The sequence below is a fragment of the Cryptomeria japonica genome, chromosome 4 (genome assembly GCF_030272615.1).
Source record: "Cryptomeria japonica chromosome 4, Sugi_1.0, whole genome shotgun sequence".
NCBI lineage: Eukaryota > Viridiplantae > Streptophyta > Pinopsida > Cupressales > Cupressaceae > Cryptomeria > Cryptomeria japonica.
Window position 1 is genome coordinate 258,017,894 of NC_081408.1, and position 17,527 is coordinate 258,035,420.

Genomic DNA, 17,527 nt, shown 5'->3' on the forward strand with positions numbered 1-17,527 from the left:
TAAAAATATTTGAAAAATTAATAGAAGACTAAAGATCTATTTTTCGAAAATTTAATGTGAAATTCATGCAATCAAATTATAAATTTTGATAAGTTTTATTTTTAGAACTCATAATTATAAAATCATGCAAATAGCTAAATTTTAAAATTAGAAAGCTCAATATTTCTTAATTTTAAATTAAAAACTAAACCAAGCATCTTTCATGCATGATGTATGAACAGCCTCAAGAATTATAAATGTACGGATTAAACCTCTTATTTGATCATCCAAATCTTTTGAGTCTCTTCATCCTTATGATTGCTCATAGTTTGCAAGATAATTGGAGGAAATCGTCTGAATTTGGAGAGGCTTGATTTTCTACCTTCTCATTGTCTGGTAATTGTTTTGATTTCTGCAAGGTAAGTTTTCTTTGTTTGTCCTTCTATAGCTTTTTTTTCAACCATTATTAAGTTTACTAATTGGAAAAGTTTGTCTATTTTCTTCTATTGCTAGATAGCTAAGATGCTAGATGCTTTATCACTATTTCAGCCTACCAATCAATTTCTTCATGTCTACCCTTTATGCCTTACTTGATTTCTTTCTGTTTGCATCTGCAGGAATAGGTGATGAATTTGGCAAGGAAAGGGTGATGTGTATGTGTGTGTGTGGGGGGGGGATGATGTTGTCTACCCATGCCCTCTCTCCCTGTCGTCATGTCCTCTCTCACGCCTCTCCCTCTTTAGCACCATGTGGGCATTCAAAAAAAATAAAGTGGAAGGTGGGGGTTGGGCGATATGCTAAGAAGAGAGTCAATGCCTTACTCCCACATATTCTTCCACCAACACCCCTGTCAATGCCTTGCTGAAATTTTCTGCAGGTTAGAGTTGGAGTAGGGCGATGATGGTTTTCCATGCCTCCTCTTCTCCTCACCTCTCATCCTCAAAACCCCTCTATGATTTTGTTCTCTCCTTCCAGGCAATCAAATCGCCTTTCCTCTGTTTATTTTATTTAAGTTTGCCCATATCAATATCGGGTTATGAAAACTTAGCAGTATGGTTTACTGATTGTCCTTGAATGTGGTTTCCAAATCTGACAATGGTGTAGAGGTAAGAGTATATTTTTGGAATCTTTGAGTTAGGAATTTGAATCCCACTATGGGTGCAACATTTAATTTTCACTATTTAACCTTACTTTGGAAGTAAAGGGTTTAGGATTATTGTTGGTCTTGTGAATTGGTTTGTTTTTTTAAAAGAGTTTTATTATTTTTGTTAAAATACTCAAAAAATAAATTAGGAATTGAAACTTTATAATAAATTATTTCTATAAATATAAAAATATTAGGTAAAATTTATATTAAATTAATCTGGGAAGGGTTAATTTTGATTTTCTGTCTATAAGGGATGCTTATGGAATAGGATGCTTGTTATGGGTTAACCAGGGAAGGGTGATTTTTCTTCACCTCCCCAATACGGTATTGATGACCATCATAATTATTTATTTTTCTCCGTGCCATAACACATGTAGTTAGTTCAACTGGATGGGTTGTTAGTTTTACATGAATGCATGGGTTCCTTTTCTATCAATTGGTATTGTCTTGCTAGGATACTCCATCGTGAGGGACAAGAGCTTATCATGAGCACTGGGAAGCTTATGCTTCGTTTGGTTGGGCGGTTTAAACACCTGGGTCATATGTTCGTCATCCGGTTTGCAAGTGGAAGTTTGTCCAAGGCAACAAAGGTGACACATCCGGAGACAAAGAATTAGTAAATCAGAGATTTCAAATAATTTTTTGTAATAATTACATGATGAATATTGTATCTTATTGTAAAAATCGACTAGAATGGTTGCATGTAAAAGTATATAAAAGACCTACAAGGTCACATGATGTAAAAGCAACAGAAATTCGTCATGCAATGTACCTAACAAAAAGAAAAGAAAGAAAAGCTACTAACATACTAACCCACTAACATGCATGATTTACTTTCCATAGATTAGATTTCTTTTTCGCATACATGCATGTTTGTATTTAATTTTCCATTAGTTGATTTAAATCTGCATTTTGCATGTTAATTTAATATGTAATAACTCATGCAACAATTTACTTCTATGCATGTGTGCACTAAATTCGATATCATTGATAATTACAGTTTATGCATGTTACTTATTCGTCATGCACACATGTATTTTACTTTTTCTACATTGCATTTTAGTTGCACGTTAAATTCTGCATGTAAGACGTGAATTGCATAAATGTTAAATTTCACTTATTATTTGCATGCCAGTTATCATGATCATCGCATGTGCATTAATGATAATTTAATTAATTTATAACTCTGAGTTACTATGGTGGTTAAACTAGGGATTAGTACAAGCAGTTCCTTACAAGATTGTTGCAGTTGAGTGGATAGTGTGTTGTTCCTAATGAAGAGTTGAGTTGATGAATTGTAATGTTGTGTTGTATCCTTGCTCCTGGTGTTCATGGCTGGATGTCAAATGTGTTGATATATAGCTCATTGTTAGAATTCAAATGTGTGATGTTATGAAGTTCATGGTTGGATGTCAAATGTATGATTCTCTGAAGTGTGCTCTAATTGATAGAATGTTACAATAAAACAACTCAAGAATGTAGTACCAATTTTTGGTGTTACTAGCTCATGAGATTGTATCACAATTCTCTTCCTATGAAGATATGTTTTTGTAGTTTGAAAGTAAGACATAGGAGGATACATGTTGTATGCATGTTTCTCATTTCAAATCACAAAAATCAATACTGTTATTTCTAGGGCATGCAGAGTAAAGACAGTTTTGTTCCTTATCAAGATGGATAAGAGAAATGTTGCACACTTCTCTACTATTCAATATTTTCTCTTGCAATATTGAGGACTTGATCATAGAGTTTGTACATAATTTCTCCTCAAGTTTCAAGTGTTCAGGTGTACCATAGTATGAACCCAATTGCTATATCTCAAGACTATGTATTATGGTTCGACTATGCTTCTATGTTCAATTTTAGTCTATTTGCACTAGAACTATTGATCTTGATAATGTGAAAAAATGTTATAAGAAAGTTTCTAGAGTTCATATGATTTTTGTAGGTGCTTCGCACAATGGTTTCTAGTCTCTCTTAAATAATTTATGGTCTACATTATATGTATGTGTAGATAGGAAAATGAGCATAAGATTCAAAGCACAAACAATTAGCCAACCACAAAACTAAATGCTATGAAAGTAACTCCTATCACAATCAATAGAAGAATTGAAAATAGGACATTCAAAAGAAATGAAAACCATCACCAATGTCTCCTTCAATTGACCTCCATTGTCCTTCTTTCTCCTCCAAATAGCTTGTTTTGTGGATCTCACTATTAGGGTTTCAACCAGATCCGAAGCAAATATGAACTAACAATTATATGCAGATTTAAATACAAAAGATAAAGGAATAAGATAGGACACAGATAGCACAGAGATTTAATGTGGTTCACCCAGAATGGGTTACGTCCACCATACACAGCCGTCCAATCTTTCTTATTATCTAGCAAAAATAGTACATCAACATTACAATGCCTTAAGCATCCCAGCAGCTTATAACATGCATTTTTAGGGCAACAAACAAAGTCAGCCTTTTTAGGGTTTTATTACAATGTCGGTTTTCATCAACAAAAAAATGGCAAAAAAAATTTTCTTGGGGGCTACCGCCCCCAAACCCCCGTAGCGAGCTTCGCCTACTTTGGGGGTTGCCGCCCCCAAACCCCTGCCCAGGGCCCAGCCCGGCCCTAGACCCCACCAAGGATACATGTTGAGTGTACAGTACTTTGCTGATTAGTCGCCACATTTCAACAATCTCCCACTTGGACACTGATACTACACGACACCACTATACATGCAACATCCACTAGATAAAACACTAGGACTCGACTGGTATAAATTCCACAATTATCAATCAAGAAGACTAACAGAAACTGATGAAGAAATCAACTTCTCATGTGGAACTACCTTCATGAACATATCGACAGGATTCTCACTTGTGTGAATCTTCTCAAGCCGTAACTAACCCTCCTCCAAAACAGTTCGGATGAAGTGGTACCTGAGCTGAATGTACTTTGTCCTTGAATGAAAAGCAGAGTTCTTCGCAAGATGAATGGCACTCTGGCTATCAGTATACAATGGGTGATCCTTCTATGTCTGACCCAATTCCTCCAGAAAAAATTGTAACTAAATCATCTCCTTGTTGGCTTCTGTAGTAGCAACATACTCAGCTTCAGTGGTTGAAAGTGCAACAACCTTTTGCAGCCTAGAAATCCAACTGACTGCAGTTCCCCCTATAGTAAAAACATACCCTATAATCCTCCTCTGTGAATCAATATCGCCTGCCAGATCAGAGTCAACAAATCCACTCAAAGAAGAATTAGATCCTTTGAAACATAATGCCTTCGTAGTGGTTCCTTTCAAATACCGAAGGATCCATTTCACAGCATTCCAATGTTCCATGCCTGGATTACTCATAAACCTGTTCACAACTCCCACTCCATGTGCAATATCTGGCCTTGTGCATACCATTGCATACATCAGACTGCCAATAGCTGATGAATACAAGATGTTAGACATTTTCTTTACCTCTTCCTGTGCCTTTGGACACATCTCCTTAGTCAATTTGAAATGACTAGCCAAAGGTGTACTAACTGCTTTTGCATCCTGCATGTTAAATATTTTCAACACCTTCTTTATATACTCACTTTGGGACAAATTCAAGGTTCTATTTTTTCTGTCTCGTGTAATCCTCATACCTAGAATTTGCTTAGCTGCACCCAAATCCTTCATAGCAAATGACCTGGCTAATTTATGTGTTCCATGTTAGACCCAGCAACAAGCATGTCATCAACATAAAGCAACAGGATAATATAACTGCCATTATCAAATCTCTTAAAATATACACAATGATCAGAATGACATCTATGATAGCCGTGTTCAGCCATGAAACTATCAAATTTTAAATACCATTGTCGGGGTGCTTGCTTTAGGACATGCAAACTTTTCTTCAGCCTGCACACCAAGTTCTCCTTACCTTTGACGTCATATCCCTGTGGTTGCAACATGTAAATTTCCTCCTCCAAAACTCCATGGAGAAAAGTTGTTTTCACATCTAATTGTTCAAGATGTAAATCATTTGCAGCCACAAGACTAAGTACAGTTCTAATTGAAGTCATTTTTACAAATAGAGAAAATATTTCATCATAATCTATACCCTTTTTCTGTGCAAAACCTTTTACCACAAGTATGGCCTTATATCTTTTCTGACCTCCTTCCTTCTCTTTCATTCCTAGCTCCCACTGTTGTTTGGCATCCACCTGCATTGCTTCTTCATATTCTTCTAGTTCACTAGAATCAGTTAATAATATAGAATACAAAGAAGGAGAAAATCTTTCAGGGGGTATACTTGACCTCGTAGAACGTCTAACACTTGCAGGAGTTTGTGGGACATTCTGTTGTTGCTGAGCATTAGGTGCATTTCATTTTTAGGAATCTCATCCAACACCACATATTCTTGCTTGTCATGTTCATGCTTCTTTTCCTGCATCTGTTCTTTATACATAACCTTCTCATTGAATATAACATATCTACTTCTAGTTATTTTCTTATTTTCAAAATCCCATAACCGATAGCCATATTCATCTATCCCATATCCAATTAAGGTACATTTCTGAGATTTAGCATCAAGCTTGGTTCTGTTTTCTTTATCAACATGGACAAAAGCTTCACAACCAAAGGTTTTCAGAAAAGAATAATTTACCTTTTTACCAATCCATGCCTCCTCTAGAATACCACCATCCAAAGGGGTTGAAGGTCCTCTATTTATCAAATAGACAGCAGTATGTACAGCATCTGCCCAAAAATGTAAGGGCAATCCAGCATGCAATCTCATGCTCCTCGCACGTTTCATGATAGTCCTATTCATTCTCTCTGACACACCATTTTCCTGTGGAGTTCCTAGAATTGTTTTATACTTTTTAATCCTATTTAAGGAGTAGTAATCTTCAAATGCCTTACTGCGATACTCACCTCCATTATCCGATCTAAGACACTTCAACCTTTTTCCTATCTCATTCTCAACCAAAGCTTTCCATTTCTTAAAAGTTTCAAAAACATCTGATTTTTGTTTTAGGAAATATACCCATGTTTTTCTGGTTGAGTCATCAATAAAAATAACATAATAACAAGAGCCACCAAGAGATGATACCTGAGCCAGTCCCCATACATCTAAATGCACAAGCTCTAACTTCTCACTCTTCTTCTCTTTCCCAACCTTGAGAAATTTGACTCTTTTCTATTTGCCATAAACACAGTTTTCACAGAACTCTAAATCAATCTTCTTTAGTCCTGGCAATAGATTTTTGGAGTGAAGGATTTTCATCCCTTTCTCACTCATGTGCCCAAGCCTATGGTGCCACATTATCGAATCTGTTCTTGCAACATCTATTGTTGTTGTCCCTACAGTAACTTTATCTGTAGCAGCTAAGGTAGAGTAAGTGTTACCAGTACACAGATATAATGTGCCTACCTTCGCACCTTTAGCTACTACTAATGATCCTTCAGTGACCTTCCAGATACTTTCTGAGAAGGTAACTATGCAACCTTCACTACCTAGTTGCCCTGTAGAAATTAAATTTCTTCTTAAGTTAGGAACATGTCTTACCTCCTGCAGAAACTAGTCATTTCCATTCTGCAACTTGATCTTTATCTTTCATTTTCCAACAATTTGACAGGGCTCATCATCACCCAAATATACCTGTCTAAAATCACCTTGAACATAATCTAGAAAATATTTTCTATGGGGTGTAGCATGAAATGAAGCCCCAAAATCTATTACCCAGGAATCATTAACATTATCCAAACATAAGATTAAAGCATCTTCTAAAGTATTACTTGCAATATTAGCTTCCTTACTGTCATTTTCATTTTTGTCTCCTTCTTTGTTTTTCCGAGACTAACAGTCTTTCTTTAGATGACCAGGCTTTCCGTAGTACCAGCAATCTTTCTTTCCTCTAGATTAAGAGCATCCTTTCTTTGACTTCCCTCGTGACTTCTCATTCCCGGGGCCTTTTCCTCTTTCCTTTGATCTTCCTCTGTTCTCCACATTCAAAACACTACCCAATGATGTTGGAGTCTCACCTGTGCTTTTCCTTCACATTTCCTCGCTTAGGATAACACCAACAATATCATCAAATACCAAAGTATTTTTACCAGAGACAAAGTTACTTACAACCATAACCAAGTTATTCCAGCTTTCTGGCAAAGAACATAAAATCAAGAGAGCCCTAACCTCTTCTGCAAAGGTAATTTTTATCAAAGATAGTTGACTGGTAATTGTATTAAATTTATTTAAGTGCTCTGCTACAGATCCTCCCTCACTCATTTTCAAATTAAACAAATGCTTCATAAGAAATACCTTATTCGAAGTTGAGGGTTTCTCATACAACTTTGCCAATGTCGCCATCAAATCTACAGTCATTTTTGCATCTATTATATTGAATGCTATAGATGGTGCAAGGCACAATCAAATGGATCCCAGTGCCTTTCTATCTAAAATGTCCCACTCTTCATCTGACATTGTGGTCGCTTTCTTTGCCTTTTTTTCCAATGGCCGCCTCAAATCCTTTTGATACAGGTAATCCTCCATCTACATTTTCCATAACTGATAGTTCTGTCCATTAAACTTTTTGACCTTGAATTTGGAATCCTCCATTGCTCCCACTCAAATCTGAGAGTCCTTCCAATTTATAGAAAACCTGACTCTGATACCAATTGTTAGGGTTTCAAGCAGATCCAAAGCAAATATGAACTAACAATTATATGTAGATTTAAATACAAAAGATAAAGGAATAAGATAGGACACAGATAACACAGAGATTTAACATGGCTCACCCAGAATGGGTTACGTCTACCATACACAGCCATCCAATCTTTCTTATTATCCAGCAAAAATAGTACATCAACATTACAATGCCTTAAGCATCCCAGCCGCTTATAACATGCATTTTTAGGGCAACAAACAAAGTGTCAATGTTGATTGATAAAGTGTCAATGTTGATTGATAAAGATCAATGATAAATTGATCAAGATTGACAAGGTATCATTGATCAAGATTGACAAGGATGAAATTGATAGACGCTAATTGATGAGGACCAATGACAAATCGGTCGCAAATTGACGAGAAATGATGATTGATTTAGATAGATGACAAATCGATCAAAGATTGATAAAAGGTTGACTTGATGAAGGTTGAATGACCAAAGACCAATGATAAATTGGTCACAAATTGATGAGAGATTGATAAATTGATGATTGAGTGTGTGACATAAAAGAGATGTTAATAGAATGCGAAAACCCTAAAATATGGTCATGCAGACATGTTAAAGTATGATAGCGCATTAACCATTTTTAGATGCCTACATTTTGCCCCTCTTTGAGACAATACGATTATGAGCATTGTTTCAAAGAACAATCAAGAAATATGCCCCAAATAATGACAACATTTATGGATACCCCCTCGAGGAATTGGTCGGAAAAAATCCAAAAAAAAGGCCAATTTATCGAAAATAATACCAAGACTAGACCAAGCTAACTGCAATGAATGACATAAGAAATGTTAGTTAGAGGAAATTAGATGGAAAAGAGTTAGTGATGAAGAAAAATATTGCTTTCACAAATGCACAAAGAGTAGGTGAGAACCTTTATTTGATATGTCAAAATGGATGCAGTGCACCATGGCAATGAAGGTCAGGGCAATAATGCAATCCCTTTGCGTAAAACAGACAAATTGAAGACAAGGAATGGTTCAACCATCCTAAGACATAATTTCCCTAGAATGTTATGAAACACCCCACAAACAAAAAGACAAAAACAAAAATGTTCATGAGCCATCCTAGCTACTCTAAATCACTCAATGACATCATCGAGCAACATAGGAACATGATAGAAGATAAATCAATGAAAGATAAGATGCACAAATTCAAACAAGTCAAACAACCATTCTGATCTTGTTGTCAAAGTTGATAATGTTATGGGAGGATGATAGGATGATCATGTTGCCTGGTTTCAGGGAATGCAGTACCCCATCTAAGACTAGACACGGTCTGGTTTCGAGTATACCACACCCTGTATAAGACCCATGATAATGTTGACAAGGACCAATGATATTGAAGTTGATTGATTGATACGACAAGTTCGATCAGTTTAAATGTTGGGTTGGTTGAAAAGTTCATCTGTTGATGCATGATTTGTTAATCGCAGTGTTTTATTGTGTTTTCTATTTGACGTCCGCTCAAATGTTTGTCTATGTACAAAGGGGATAGTTTATTGGCGAAATGAAATAAAAGTGGTTGTTTTTTATTTTTAATGTTTTCCAATTTTTAGGGTTTTTAAACTTTTTTATTTTTTGTGTTTTGTTCAGGACCTTTTACAATGTTTTTGTGTTATTTTAGGAAAAAAAATTGAATGTTTTTTAGATTATTTCAGGACATTTTATGAATGTTTTTGTATTATTTCAAGATGTTTTTTTTATTTTTAGTGATTTTTTTTAGGACATTATTTGATTTTTTGGGGATTTTTCATGACTTTATTTGATTGTTTTGAAAATTTTCATGATTTTGCCTCCAAGGTCTAGCAAGGCAAGGAATATGGACAGATGGACACAAAAGCTTTACTGAAATGTTGGTGAATAAGGGACTTGATAGAGGCCATTTATTATGGAGATAGAGTGGATGCAATGTACAAGGGCTATATGACAATGTAAAGCAATGGCATGGCATCAGGGACATGTAAAGAGGTTTTTGAAACCATGCTTTGTATTTTACATCCTTATGTTGGATCAAGATCAAGGGATGAAAAAGAGTGTATGGACGGTGATAGGATATGGATAGGATAAGCAAGACCAAAAATGGATAAGGGATATGGACTGAAGGTTATGATAGGCTAAGCAATAGTCACAAAAGGTTGCAATAAGCCAAACAATATGGACAAAAGGTTGTAATAAGCAAATGGGTAAAGACCAAAAGCTATGATAGATTGAAACCTACGAACAAGATGCATGATGCTCATGAAGATCCTCAGACTTGTCAAGATCAAAGGTGGAAAAGAGGATATGGACATGAGGGACAATAGGATAATGGAGGGTATGATAGGTTATGATAGGATAATGAAGGGTGAAAGGATAATGAAGGCCAATAGGATAATGAAGAATGATAGGGGTATGATAGGATAAAATAAATAAAACCTGCCCCCAAGTATGGTATGCAAGAAGTTGATGGATTACGCATGACACTTGTTTGCCTAGTTTTCATCATGGTACTTTCCCAAGGTGCCCGTTTGCCAAGTTTTCACCAGAGGACGAATTATTTTTCTTCTCTTTTTTTCCTTTTTTCTGATTTTTTTCTTCTTTTTTTTGTATTTTCAATTTTTCAATTTTTTTGCATTTTTGACTTTTAGCAAAGAATGGACATGTGATAGGGGATGGAAGGACTCAATAATCTTGTGGCTTGGATAGTAGCCTTGAAAATGGACTATGATTATTAAAATTATTCTCAAAGACGTTGGTAGGATAATGACATGGAAATGAAATGGGTCTAAGATAAGGCTTTATGCAAAGGATTGGATAGGATGGATGAAAGGATGGAAAAGAAGTGTTGGATAATGGAGGGAGTGGAAGAATTGGGCTTGAGTGGATGTAAATGTTAGCAAGATCAGCATTGGCACACATCTTGAGGGATGTTAGATTGATTGAGGGAAAGTGGATCTCAGATTTTGAGATTTTGATGGAGGAAAGGCCATGGATTTTGGGACATAAGGACCCAAAATGAATGAAGGAGGCGATGGAGAAATAGATTTGAAATATATGGATGGAATAGTAATTTTGGATGCCAAGTTGGATTTTTCTTTTGATTGTTGTGCTTCAGGGAGCTTCTGAGGAACCCACATTGTTTTGGATTTTTCATGCTTTTGTGGTTCTTTAGAACGCATTGCTTGCACAATGGATTTAGGAACCCATATAGCTTTTGAATTTTCTTTATTTTGATCAGTGAGCCTTTGTGGCCTTTTGAGCACTTCTTTTCCTTTTTGGATCATATTTTTCTTTGTTTTGAGATGTCGATTAGATTGGACATGTTGATCCTTAAATACATGTGGATTTTTGGACTTATAACTTTTATGCTTGGTGTCTACGTTGCTTGGAGGGGGAAAGGAAGATGGATAGGAATGATATGAATGTCTTTTGGATGGATGGAAGGTTCTCAAAGATGTGTGCCTTTGTTGACCTTGAATAGGGGATGAAGGGATGTAAGGACCTAAAATGGATGGAAGGGATGAAGGGGAAGATGCATGTTTGGATTTTGGATGGATGTTGGATTTAGCGTGGTTAGAAACATCTTGAGGAATGTCATTGAGGCCATGACCATTAATATTTTCTTTAACATGGAGGGGTTCTTTCTTGTGGACATCTACCCATTTGCCTTTATAAATATTTTGACCTATAGAAGACTCTTTTCTTTGGGAAGAAGACGCGATTCCATTATGAGGTGGACATGACATGAGAAAAATAATGAGATCATGAAGTGGATCAAACTGGACCAAAGTGGATGATTCATGAACATCTTGCTCCAAAATTTTAGCTTCATGAGGGGGATCAGGATCAATGACGAACTCTTCATGAGATAGAATGGGGAGAATAATGGGATTATAAAAAGAAATGAGATCTTGGAATGTATATAGAGGATTAGGACATGGAGATGGAGGAACAAAGGGATATTCTGAAGGATTTAAAGGAATGATGGGGTCTTGTGGTGGACATGAATTTGAAAGAATACTTTGATCTTGACAAGGAGGAAGATCATTAGATTCCTCTTTAAAGGTGCTCAGCTCTTGGATTTCAATGTGATCATCAGAAAGGATGGAGGGGGTATCTTGACCTTGCTCAGGATGTGTAATGTCAACGAGATTTGAAAGGGTGTTGTGTTCTTGGATAGAATGGACAAGAATAAGGGAATCATCACGAGTGTTTGAGGAGATAGGATCCTAGTCAACAATTGGATGGGATGATAAGGTTTCAGGATCTTGATCTTGATTTTCTTTAGGACTTATTTCTTCATGCTCTAAATTATCCTTTGGATATGGGGTTGGACTTTGGATATGCATGGGGGATTTTGGCAAGGGATCAATGCTTTGACATGAGGGAGATGGAATTTGAATGGGACTCTCTAAAAGAGAAGCATCTAATGGCATTAAATCTTGCATTCCAAATAGTACAAGGGATTTGTATAAAGACATTGATTAGCATCTATGGAAGACAACCCTTGGTAGGATGCATTATTTGATGTATCATCTGGAGGTGATGGTGGAAATTTCTCTTGCAAAGCTTTAGGAGATGGTATGGGAGATTCTTGCAAAGCTTCAAAAGGTGTAGGAATAGATGCCATTGGAGAGTCAATTTTCTTATGGGGAGATGAGCCATTACTAGACATAGGTGCATGATTTTGGTCTTTCTCAGAAAAATCACTTAGGGCTTTCTTTAAGAGTTGTGTAATAGATTCACCTTTCTTTGGAGATGCATTTGAATCCTTGCAGGGTTTTGACATAGTTGGCTTTTGATTTTGGACTTGTTTTGGAACTTTGTTGAATTTGTCTGACATGTTTGAAATTTGGCCTGGTGGGAGTTGTAACTTTTGTTTTTGAATTTTTTGTTGTATTTGTTGTCAATAATTGACAGTCGGTTAGACCAATTGTTGATATTGTGCATTTTCTTGAGCATATTATTGAAATTGTACCATTGATTGTGTTGGTTGGATATGTTGGACCATTGGTTGTCGTTGGATAATTGGTTGTGTATGTTGGATCATTGATTGTTGTTAAATCATTGGTTGTGTATGTTGGATGATTGGTTGTGTTGGTTTGAAATGATGGACCATTGGATGTTGATTCATCATTTTATTGAATGGAGTTTGATCGAATAAAGTTTGATTTGGGATTTGGTTAAACAAGGTTTGATTTGGAGCTTGGTTTAATTTTGTGCTCATTGCTTGAAATTGTTTCATCATCTCTATTTGAGAGATGAGAGATGGTATGTCTAATCGTTCAATAAGAGATTTTACATCAATTGGTTCAATATTTGGATTTGGACCTTGAAATTTTTGAAGAAGTTTGGATTTTTGGGACCTAATATTTTCATGGTTTTTCACTTTTTTTGTTCCAAGATCTCTTTTTCTTGAGCTATTTTTTCTTCTAGTTGTCGTATTTGGACACTTGTTTCATCATAAAAAGTTTGGTCAATGTTGCTTTATTGTTGGGTTGGATAGAATTGTGATTTCCTTGGATTCAAACCTTGATTGCATCGTGTTATTCATTGGACCAATCATCGGTTGATATGTCAAACTTTGTTGCATCAGAGGAGCTTGGAATATTGTTTCAATAAACATGTCACTATGCAATATTTCTGGGATTTTTGAATTTAGGAATAATGTATGCAAATAATGCAACCTAGGTGATTGACAATGCAACTAAATATTTTTGTACATTTTGAATTTTTGGAGTGATGATGGTATGCAACTAAATGCAGTCTTAGGGAATGATCATGCAATCTAGGACAATAATGCAATCTATATTTTTTGTTGTTTTTGAGGTTTGGACAAACTCTTAGAATTCAAACCTAAAGATGTGACCCTTAGGAAATTGAAATGAAGTCTAGACCTTAAAAAGACAAAGGACAAAATGAATAGGACAAATTGACAATGTCTCACCTATATGCTTGGATACTAAGCTAGGTTTGGAAAAATGATAATGACAAAAGGAAAAATGTTGGACAAGGTCAAAAATCCCTAACAACAACTTAGGGTTTAATCTAAAGTTTTGATTTTCCAAGTTTGGAAAACCTAATTTTGAGGCTAAGTGCAAGAGGACAATGATAATGAAAATGACCTAAGGATATGATATGATATGACAAAATGATATGAACCAAGGATATGAATGAAAATGTTTAACAATGTTAACCTTAGAAAAGACCTAGGGTTTGTACTATGTAATGAAAAAGGTAATGTGATAGGGACATGTGAGGACAAATGACTTTGGAAATGCAAATTACAACCTAAGCCAAGACCTAATTTTGGGACGATGATAATGCAATGAAGACTTAGGAAAATGATTTTAAACCTAAGTGCAAAATGAGGACACTACAAATGAAATGGACTAAAATGAAGAGTAATCATTATGTCCTAAGACCTAAGTTTGGACTATGCAAAGCCTAGCCTTAAGTGACATGAATATTGAAACTAGGTTGTCCAATGTTTTGAAAATCCATGTTTATAAAATCTTTGCAAATTGTTGGATGAATAATTGGACAAAAATTGGTTTGAACTTTGTTTGGACAATTGAAACTTGTTTTTTATTTTGTTTGGAAAATGTTTGGACTTGTTTGAAAAATGACGTTGGACTCAACTTTTGACAAGCATAGAAGACAAAGTGTTTGGACTTGGACTCAAAACAATCATGCTCATTCACAATATATCCTATGGTTGGCCGGGATAATATCTATTGAATCCTCTTGATCAATACAACATTCAGTCGGATACCTAGATACTTGGTAGCATGGGCTCCCCCTTACAGTGTACTCACTTCTTAGGCATACCAAGCTTCAAATTCAAGGGTCATCACTTCCCAAGAATTTTCTATCTCTAACTGAAGAGTACATGAGAGGTATCTTCGGCATGTGCATATCACAATGCCTGAGCCAACAGATAGAAGGATTTTGGCATCTAAAAACAAGAGGTTCTAGTAAGGGCATCTGTTTAGGTGGGTGTAGATTCAAAGAATTTAATCATCGCTACACCATTCTAACACCCGTTGTCTACAACTTGCATTGCATACACAGTTACTTAGAGTGGTTTGGAAGATCTTGGCCTTAGCGTGTCACCACTTTGGGTCATTCCCTCTCACCCGACCTTATAGGCTACTCAGGAGGTAGGCCCTCTAAAGGTTAACACATGCAAATCATCTAAGAAAACATGGCAAGCACTTGTTCATTAACCTTAAGAAATTGAAGTGTGAGTTATCCTAGAAATCACAAACACTCAGTTTTTGATAGAATTCTTTGACCGCGTCTTGCACCAAATGCATTAGTAGTTTATGTTTGGCCTTCTCCCAATGAATGCCAAGGTGTTGCACAAATAATTAGCAATACACAAAACCTCTAAGTTGAGGAGAAAAAACAATATGCAAAAAAGCAACATGAAAGCAAAAAATAAAATCTAAACATGCAACTAAAAAAGAGCAATAGGGGAAAAAAAAACAACATGCAACTAAAAATCAACATGCAAGAGAAAAGCAAAAAAGCAACATGCAAGCAAAAAGCAAAAAAGAACATGCAACTAAAAAAGCAAAAAAAAGCAACATGCAAGCAAAAAGTAATATGAAAAAAACAAACATACAACTTTAAAAAAGTGACATGCAACGAAAAAAAGCTACATGCAAATAAAAAATAAAAAATAACTTGCAAGCGAAGAAAAACAACATGCAATGAAAAAGCTACGTGCAAATCAAAAAAGCAACATGCAAATCAAACAGTTGCTTTATAAATTAATCACCTAATTAGACTATGTACAATTTTTCAACTGAAATGAAACTTAATTAACTGCCTAATTAGATCTATGTGCCATTTGTTGCATAAATGAAAGATTAATCCAAGCCCGATTATGATCTAGGTGCAATTTGCAAGATAAATTGAAGATTAATTCGATTCTATGTGCAAGTTGTTGCATGAAATTGAATATTAATCCAGGCCTAATTAGTAACTAAATGAAATTTGTTTGTTCAATTTTAAGTCTTTGATCAATTAATCCCTGCAAAATGCACATTAACTCTTTTGAAACCTACACAGAAAAAGTGATGAGCACGGAAACCAAGGAAATTGGTCTTTTGAAACCTGTATCTAATTAAAAATCTCACAAAAAACATTAAATTGGATGTGTGTTCATGTCAGGTTCACCAGAAAATGTAGATAGGAAAATGAGCATAAGATTCAAAGCACAAACAATTAGTCAACCACAAAACTAAATGCTATGAAAGTAACTCCTATCACAATCAATAGAAGAATTGAAAACAAGACACTCAAAAGAAATGAAAACCATCACCAATATCTCCTTCAATTGACCTCCATTGTCCTTCTTTCTCCTCCAAATAGCTTGTTTTGTGGATCTCACCTATGAGTGCAATAAGCAAGAAAGCAAGATGGTTTTGATAGCACGAGGATACAAGAAAATGTGGTTCATTCTGATGAGAAATGCATCCAATTTATAGAAAAATTGGAGATAGGACAACAATTAGCAAGAAATCGATATTAGAGGCAACTTGATTCGAAAATGGGAAAAATTGGATTTAGAAAGAAATGCCATGACACACTTTCCCTTGGAAGAGGATAAGACTAGATATCAAATCCAGTGTTAGGATAAGTTGTCAAATCTAGACTCATGATGAATAAGGTAAAATGCCTCCAAAATGAAGCACAAAAATAGGAGCCACTTGAGAGAGATAATGAGTTGGAAATTAATTTAGAAAATCAGGAAATTAGGTGGAAAATAGGAATTAGGAAATTAGTAAAAATTAGAAATGATCAATTAGGAAATTAGGAAATTAGGTGGAAATAATTAATAAATATTTATTCATTAATTAATTCACAAAGAAGATTTAATTAGCCAGTTAAATGAAATGTTTAATTGTGACAAGGGGACCTAGGATAAAATAAATAAATTTATTTAACCTAGAGGGAAAATGACAAATAAGATTAAATGATTAAATCACATAACCCTATGAGATGAATTAGAAATGCAAGGACGATAATTAGGTCATGACAAAAGATAATTGATTTAGGGTCAATTTGGTCATGATTTAATGATGAAAATTGGATAATTGATCAAGTGTCAATGTTGATTGATAAAGATCAATGATAAATTGATCAAGAATGACAAGGATGATATTGATAGATGCCAATTGATGAGGACCAATGAAAAATCGATTGCAAATTGATGAGAAATGATGATTGATTTAGATCGATGACAAATCGATCAAAAATTGATAAAACGTTGACTTGATGAAGGTTGAATGACCAAAGACCAATGACAAATTGGTCGCAAATTGATGAGAGATTGATAAATTGATGATTGAGTGTGCGACATAGAAGAAATGTTAATAGAATGTGAAAACCCTGAAATAAGGTCACGTAGACATTTTAAAGTATGACAACACAAGCGTTGACCATTTTTAGATGCATGCAGTATGAAAGGTTAAATGGTTGTTTGTGACCTAGAATATTTGCATCTATGATTTGATGTTTGTCCTAGCATGATGATGTGTGATAAGATGATTTGGGTCTTGTTCATCTCCTAGTTTGTCCTATGATTACTTCCCCGCACCACGTAAGTTATTGGGTCAACCTTTTGGCTGCTGTACATTTCATGTCTACATGTTTCAACCTAGTCAATTGGGGGAAGATTGTTTGAGCTTGTGCCATGGTTCT

General features: G+C 35.3%; 1 long non-coding RNA gene across 1 annotated transcript; it reads left to right on the top strand.

Moving 5' to 3' along the window:
- Nucleotides 1-289: 289 nt before the first annotated feature.
- Nucleotides 290-1,054, top strand: LOC131065469 (uncharacterized). Its single transcript, XR_009111411.2, has 2 exons — nt 290-398; nt 597-1,054. It is a non-coding gene; the product is annotated as an uncharacterized LOC131065469 (long non-coding RNA).
- Nucleotides 1,055-17,527: the final 16,473 nt, after the last annotated feature.